This window comes from Eumetopias jubatus, unplaced genomic scaffold (genome assembly GCF_037043125.1).
Source record: "Eumetopias jubatus isolate StellerSeaLion01/CBP00866 unplaced genomic scaffold, mEumJub1_p1.0 scaffold_13, whole genome shotgun sequence".
Lineage (NCBI taxonomy): Eukaryota > Metazoa > Chordata > Mammalia > Carnivora > Otariidae > Eumetopias > Eumetopias jubatus.
In genome coordinates this window covers 34,153,119-34,161,337 of record NW_028274819.1, presented here as the reverse complement: position 1 = coordinate 34,161,337, position 8,219 = coordinate 34,153,119, and the positions used below count along the sequence as shown (strand labels likewise).

The 8,219-nt window shown below is 37.1% G+C and overlaps 1 pseudogene; it reads left to right on the top strand.

The window, feature by feature from the left end:
• The first annotated feature begins 1,687 nt into the window (after positions 1–1,687).
• Positions 1,688–6,794, top strand: LOC114220033 (NEDD8-activating enzyme E1 regulatory subunit pseudogene; annotated as a pseudogene).
• Positions 6,795–8,219: the final 1,425 nt, after the last annotated feature.

Here is an 8,219-nt window from a genome sequence, read left to right as displayed (position 1 = left end):
CTGGCAATTCGTCACCCCTAGAGGGCTAGGTTTGTTCTAAACTGATCAGAAAATTTAGTATTTGTAGAGTGTGAATTAGGATGAGGGGAAATCAATAACCTTGAGTCACAAGGTCATGATATATAAAATACTGATAATGGGCTCTGGCTCCAGAAAAACTGGCTTTATTTGTATCCTGGAAAATAAATTTCCATTTATTGTGTGACTTGAATAATCTATTATTTTAGATACTTGTTGGATCATTCCAAAATAAATACTTAGTACTAATTACATACCAATCATTATTCTTGGCTTCAGGAATACAGAAGAAACTGAGATGAATGCATCCTGTACCCTCAATTTATATTCTTATGGTATAAACAAACCACTAAATAAATTAAAAAGTTAAATGAAATATAAAAAGAGAATTCTAAAAAAGAAAATAAAACAAGATTATATGATGGGGCAATACAGGAAAAGGAACTTGCTACAAGAAAGGCCAAGTCTCGGGGCGCCTGGGTGGCTCAGTTGTTGAGTGTCTGCCTTCAGCTCAGGTCATGATCCCAGAGTCCTGGGATCGAGCCCCATAGCGGGCTCCCTGCTCAGCGGGAAGCCTGCTTCTCCCTCTGCCGTTCGTTCCCCCTGCTTGTGTTCCCTCTCTCGCTGTCTCTCTCTCTGTCAAATAAATAAATAAAATCTTTAAAAAAAGAAAGAAAGAAAGAAAGAAAGAAAGAAAGAAAGAAGAAAGAAAAAGAAAGAAAGGCCAAGTCTCTACTGCAAACAACTATTGGGTTTACTAGAAGCAGGGCATTAAGGAGACATATCAGGTATTCTTTTTTTTTAATAAAATATTTTATTTATTTGTCAGAGAGAGAGAGAGAGAGAGCACAAGCAGGGCAAGTTGCAGAGGCAGAGGGAGAAGCAGGCTTCCCGCTGAGCAAGGAGCCTGACGTGGGACTCGATCCCAGGACCCCGGGATCATGTCCTGAGCCAAAGGCAGACGCTTAACTGACTGAGCCACCCAGGCCTCCCTCACACCAGGTATTCTATATGGATAGATGTTTCTGTGATTTTTCCCACATAACCAACCAGCTGGACCTGCATGTACACGGGTAAGCTAAGGAATGTTGCTTGCAAGACTCATGCTCTGTGAATAACCTTGGCAGCCTGTTTGTTTGAAATATATGATCTGGCCTCCAAGTCAGAACTGGCCCTTGTGTTCTGAATGCCAAGAGCTACAAATCATGTTTCACATCCCCTTCTCCTCCAGGCGGGGCTGGCCCCCCAGAATGGAATCTGGGAGGGGAGGCAGACACACATAGCCCAGGCTCCTTGAAAATATAGAAACACGATAACATAGAAGGGCAGCTCACTCCCAACTGCATGTAGGTGAGCAAATATTTAATTTCAAACCCTGTTATTTGCCCTATAAAGATGGCCCTTAAGGGAATGGTCAATTGGAAGTCTTACCTGAGGGGCAGGACCTTCCTCCTAGGCCTCTCAACTGGGACTCCAGCCTGGCTTTTTCCATGGGGCTTCCCCAGCTAATGAAGTTGGATGTTGTAAGTACCTGATTTGATATAACTTTGCCTTATTCTCATTTATAGCCTACTATTACCTTCATCTATGTGTAGATTCCTTTGTTCTTCTGTTTCTATTAGGTTTCTATAATGATAATAAAGTTTTCTTTTCTTTTCGAAACCGAAATATGGCTGTTGTGAATCTTTTGTTCAGAACACCAAGGTACTGTACATCACAGATAATCAGAACAGGGAGGTATGTATTAGTCCAAGGTTGCTTTAATAATCACATACTGGACACTGAAGATAAAATCATTTGAATGGAGTAAAGTGATGAGCGCACAAGTTTAATTTTTATTGCATGTCCTTTAGCTTCAGTTGTGCACATATATGCATAACATTCCTGTCTTACTTATCGAACATGACCCTAGTTTTGGTCAAGATCTACTGTTTTACACTAAAAATTATATTTCATCATTATTACACAGATCTAGGAAGATAAGGTAGATACACTAGTACAAATTCAACACCACTTTGGAATACAGAACATGCCCATCCTGCTGGTAGGAAACAACTATCCTTTCCCTATGGAGCACGTATAGAGTACTTCAGGGTATTAGACAATTATATAAAACTGGTCTATATCCTGTGCCTCTGTTGGATACTCAATCTGGGATAGAAATTGAGGTATTATCCCTCCTCTCTTTATATTTTACCAATATATTTTGATAATGCACATTGAAATTAACTATATAAAATTATGGAGAGTAATTGAGCTGAGTGGAGGTACAAACATCTGCAGACTGAAAATGAACCCATGTGTCCTTGACTTAAGAGAGTTCCTATTTAGCAGAAACAGACCCATAAATAGAGAAAACTGATGGGGAAAATGAGTGAAGGGGAGTGGGAGATACAGGTTCCCAGTGATGGAACTGAGTAAGTCACGAGGACAAGGATACAAGCCAGGCCTACGGTCAATGGTACTGTAACCGCACCGCGCGGTGACACGGCAGCCGCACCTGTGGCGGGCACAGCATAATGTGAGACTTGTGGAATTACTATGTTGTGCACCTGAAATTAACGTAACATTATGTGCCAACTATACTTCAATTTTAAAAAAAGAGCTTTTTTAAAGCTACTCAAAGCTGATCAGAAAAAAAGCAAGCATTTCCTTGAAGCCATCAGAGAAGAGTTTATTTATATGCATCACTCATGCATGTGGTACCTTTGTACTAGGTAATATATACTGTTGAGGCAAACAATAAAAAATGATTTGTCAAACTTACATATTATGGACAAATATCCAAATAGTAACAAATCTAATTCAATTTTTCCCAAATGCCTAAAGCTAAATTCCCAATTAAATTGTTTAGCATCTGAGGTGATTTTTAAAATTTCTTTCAACGTGCACAAAAGAATGGCAGAGAAAATCCTTTCCAAAAAAATAAGAGCAACATTGCTATGAGAACTAACCACTGATGTCTTTTACAATTCTTTTACTTAAATTCATGGAATTTATTTTGTGATAAAATTAAAATTAAATAAATAGTAATAACAGAGACCCACTAATGTTGTCATTTTAATAAAGACATGTATGTGTTGTGCTCTAATTATAGACAGATGGATATCTGTAATTATTGGCTCTCCTGTCTAAATTAAGCAAGTAGTTAAAAAGATTAAAACCAAAACTTTACTCTCCCATGCTCAACTTGTGAAATTAATATGGTCCAGAAAATATAGCTGAATATTAATGCTCCCAAAATTGTAGCTCTAAGAACAGTGCAAAAAATCTGACATATTTCAGTATAAATCTCTCCTACTGTGCTCCTCCAAGTGTACTGAGCTGTAACTGCCAAAAGTCATCTGGGACTTTTGCTGAACAAATCATTTTATCTTTTGGGGTCAATGAAGAAGTCAGTTGGAAACAGGAGAATTTCTTTAAAGGCAAAATTGAAAGGAAAAGGAGTCCTCCACTAAGTATTCATGTCACAATACTAGGAAAGAGAGCACTCATGTGTGTGAGGAAAAATAATTCTATCGAAGCCCTAGGGATCACATATTCTTTAAAACTAGAGAGCAGTGATTCCTACTGGACCTCTCAGGGATATTTTCTGACACACCCTTTTTGATTCTACTTGTCATTCATATACTCAATATACTCATTAAGCATCTATTTTATGACAGATTCTGTAACAAAAGGTAGGACTAGAAAAATAAACAAAACCTAGGCCCTAACTTCAAGCAACACTCACAGTCCAGTGAGCAAGACAGATTTATAATACCAATCGTCTGTAAATTCTACATTGTAAGATTATCTATAGAATATAGAAGATTGGCACAAAAAAGAGAGTGACTGATTTCCCTGAGAGTAGAGGAAGGAATGTAATGGAAAGTTTTAACAACAACAACAAAAATAGAAGAAGAAAAAGAAATAATAATGAGCAAAACGGAACTTAAACAAGGGATAAGCTGGAAATAGCCAAAGTATAATAATAATAATAATAAAAACAATAATAAGAAAAATAGTATCAGTTGTTGACTATGTTCACGACATAGTGCTAAGTGCTTTCCATGCATTAATTACCTCATTTGTGCCTCACAAAACCCTTAAGATTGATGATGATGATGATGATGATGAAGATGCTATCACCACCATTTTCACGATGAGGAACTGAGGACAAAGAGTTTAAAAACACTGCCCAAAGTCATATAGGCAAAAAAGGAAGACATAGGATTTGAACACAGCATCCAGTTTCCAAAATCTACACCAACCACCAATCCTTACACCAACTACCAATCACCACATCATCCTGCAGCTCCCACCAAAGGGCATGTCAGACAGAAGTTACATAAAGTAGACTAAAATGCCTCCCATTTTATAACCTGGGTTTATAATCTGGAAAATTTAGTAAATTTTAGTAATGCTACAAAACAGTTCACAGGTAAGACAGCTGATTCCCAGGAATCAGAGTTCTAAATCTTCCGTCTTGAGGACTTCATCTGCATCTTTCAGAGATACATCTGCCTACTGTACATATGTGAGAACATCATTTAATCACTAGAGATTTCTCTGACTCAGACAGGGCACCTTTGGCAACCATACATTCTTCCTTGTAGGAAAAAAATCTCCCTTCATTCCAAACCATGTAAAGCTGTAGGAGTAATCTAATTTCAGGGGTTTGTTCTTCAGATAGGAAAAAAAATCCAGTAGGTGGTTTTGAAATCATATGGCAATTATTTTGTGAGACAATCAAACTGTTTCACAAATGTCATCTCATCAGCAGTCACATCAACTCATTGAGGTAAGTCAAAGAATAATTTATCCCTATTTTTAAAGGTAAAGAGAGGTTAACTAAGTGACCCAGCTGGAGAGCTGGAAATAAACACTGTAGCACCAGCTCTGTATAAGAGCAACTGACAAATGACTACGTGAGGGATAGATTGAAGAGTCTTAGTAGTTTATACAGTTTATTTAATTTATACTGGCATCTCCACTTACTAGGATAAAATGGGCTTAGAATGAAATCTGAACTGAAGAGTTGGGTTTTTTTTATTTTTGTTCAAGATAGTTTATTCTTACTCCCTTGTAAACTTCCTCTCATCTGTAGATTTGACTAGACAGGAACATCAAGGTAACACTCTAAATCAATGAAACGGACGAGATATGAACAGAAAATGTTCCAAGTGAAATTTCAGTTTTACAGTAAACTTCATTGTTCACTATATTAAAATATAATATTAAAAATGTCTTCATGTTGTATACCTTACACTTACACATGTTATATATCAATTATATCTCAATAACGCTAGAAATAAAAAGAATGAGAAAGTTTTTTGATTTAAAAAAAATACTTCAAGAGGTGATGGTGGCACTTTGCAGGCTGTTACTGGCTATTCCTTGGGGGCTGGGCAGCTGAAGCTGTGGCATAATCATGGGCAAGAGACTTTAGGGTCTGCTCAAGGTTATCTAATAAATGCAAGAGCCACAGGAACTGAAATTTTTAACAACTTGGAAATACTAGGTCTTGATTCATTTACAATTATTGATGAAAATCAGATCAGCAGAGAAGATGCTGAAAACATTATTATTATTTTTTTCCTATAAAACAGCAGTGTCAGCAAGAAGGAAGCTCAAGTTGTGGAATTCTTGTAAGAATTAAATAACAATGTATCTATTAAGTTTGTGGAAGAGAGTTCAGAAAACCCAAGCAATGACCATCCTTTTTGCTGTAGGTTTACTCCTGTGCTTGCAACTGGGCTCCCTGAAAGTACACTATTACATTTAGCTGAAATCTTCTGTAATTCCCACATTCCCCTTTTAATGTGTAGGCTATATATGGCTGGTTGGCTATAGGAGGATCATTATAAAAGAACATCCAGTAATAGAATTTTACTCAGATAACGTATTAGGAGATCTACAACTAGATAAACGATTTCCTGAGTTGAGAGAACACTTACAGCCTTACGATATGGATCATATTGGGGGGTGGGGGGAGGCCCATAGCCATACTCCATTGATTGCTATAGCTAAATATTTAGCACAGAAGAATAATGGAACAAATGGATGACCACCTAAAATGTGTAAGGAAAAAGAGAACCTCAGAGATTTGATTAGACAAAGGATTCTAAAGAATGATACTGGGGCTCCATAAGATGAAGATAATTTTTAAGAAGCTTTTTTAAAAATATAAACACAGCAATAAATACAATTCAGATCCCAATCAATACTAAAGATATAATTAATGATGATTGTTGCATAAATATCAGCAAACAGACTCCATCTGTTTGGATTTTAGCTTATACCTGAAAGGGCTTTGTGGTCAAAGAGGACCAAGGATACTTACCTGTTTGAGGCACAATTCCCTATATGACTGCAGATTAGGATGCACCCATAAAACTGCAAACCACTTACTATTAAAGCAAACAAAGATGCTTCTGCTGTGGTAATCATATTGACAAAATGCTGCAGTCCACAGGCCAGGTAAGAGACGCCATTACAAAGTAAGAATTAAAATTATTCTGTAGCAATCTTCCATTTCTTCGAGTTGTAAGATATACATCCTTAACTAAAGAATATGGTTTGAACACCATTAGCAAGGATGAAATTATTTCCAGTCTGGACATTTCAGATAATAGGATTGTGTTGTACTTAATCATATGGACTGTTAAAATATTTCATAAACAACATGGTAGACAACCAGGGGTACTTAAACTATCAGACTGAAGAACAACTTCCTTTAGGAATATAGGTTACCTGTAATGGTGAAAGATGACTGTGATTACAAATTTTGCTAATGGGGAGCTGTTGAGTCACACATGATGACTGCATTCTTTGGAGGAGTTGCTGCCCAGGAGTTTAATCACAATTACCACCAAACACTGTAAATTTAATAACACAATTATGTCAGCATGTCACAAACTTCAACATCCTTCTGTTTATAAAATAAGCACCCTATGCAGTGTGTTTATGACTGAAACTGTAATTGTCTTCAGATTGTGCTCTAGTCCATAAAAGTCTCCTAAGGGAGAGCTGTTAAATTGTTGTTTCCTTAATAAACATTTTTCTCATTTACAAAAGGAAATATATATATCAAGTGACTCTGCCATCTAATGACACAGAAGAAAACTGCTACTGTCTAATACTCTTTATTATATCTGGATAAACTGTTGGATGAAAACCCAAAGCCCATTTTCCCCACAGGGTTATTCAATAATTGTGGATGGAGGAGGAGAAACAATCACTTTCCCTTCTTGAATCACTCCGTTTCACTTGACTTTTTGGATCCCACCCTCACGAGATTTTCGTCCTACACGCTGACTGTCACTACTCAGAGTCCTTGGCAAGTTCTTCCTCATATCCTTGATATCAAAAAATTAGAGTGGTCTGGGGTTTCATTCTTTTTTTCTTCTTCTTCTGGGGCTTCATTCTTAAACACTTCTCTATCTTCTACCAACATGTATGTTTTGGGTGATGGAATCCAATTGCTTTACTTTGAGTATCACCTCTGAAAGAATAAATCCAGGTGTACACTTTAAGCCCATTTCTCCTTCCTACATTCTAGACACACTATGTAACTGCCTACATGTGGTAGTGGTAGTTTTGTACTGTGTCAGTTTGGCTAATCTGGGTTAGTATTTCCAAGTTAGGGTTGACAACAAGGAGAGAAAATGAGATGTGGAGGCAAAGCAATGGCTACCAAGCAGGCCTGGTGCTGTTCACACACATTTTTGCTGATCTCGCTCACTTTGTTAATGAGGAAAGTCACAGCATCCATCTTTTCTAGCTGTTACTACATTTTCTCTTTTCAACTTCTCTGGTTTGAGACAGAGCACATCATGTTCTCTATAGTGAAGTGATCTGACTTCTCCAAGCAAACCTCATCAGTGAGATAAGAAGGAGTAAGAGAGAGACACACGTTCCAGTTTGTTCTCACAGGTCCATTTTGCCATCATAGATTTTTCCATATTGTTTTGAGGTTTGTTTTATACTAATAATTCTGATTCACTGTTTTCTCCAAAACTGCCAACCCTGCTTTTGAAGAATGATTTCAGGACAACCACCACCACATACAAAAAGTACGGCTTTCACAAAAAAATTCATCAGTTCCAATAATTTTGGAAATCTAATCTCTATAATAAACCCTTTCTTCCATACCATTCTTACTGGTTCTGATTCTCTAACTGAATCCTACTTGATGTGCTACTTGACACTCAATACCT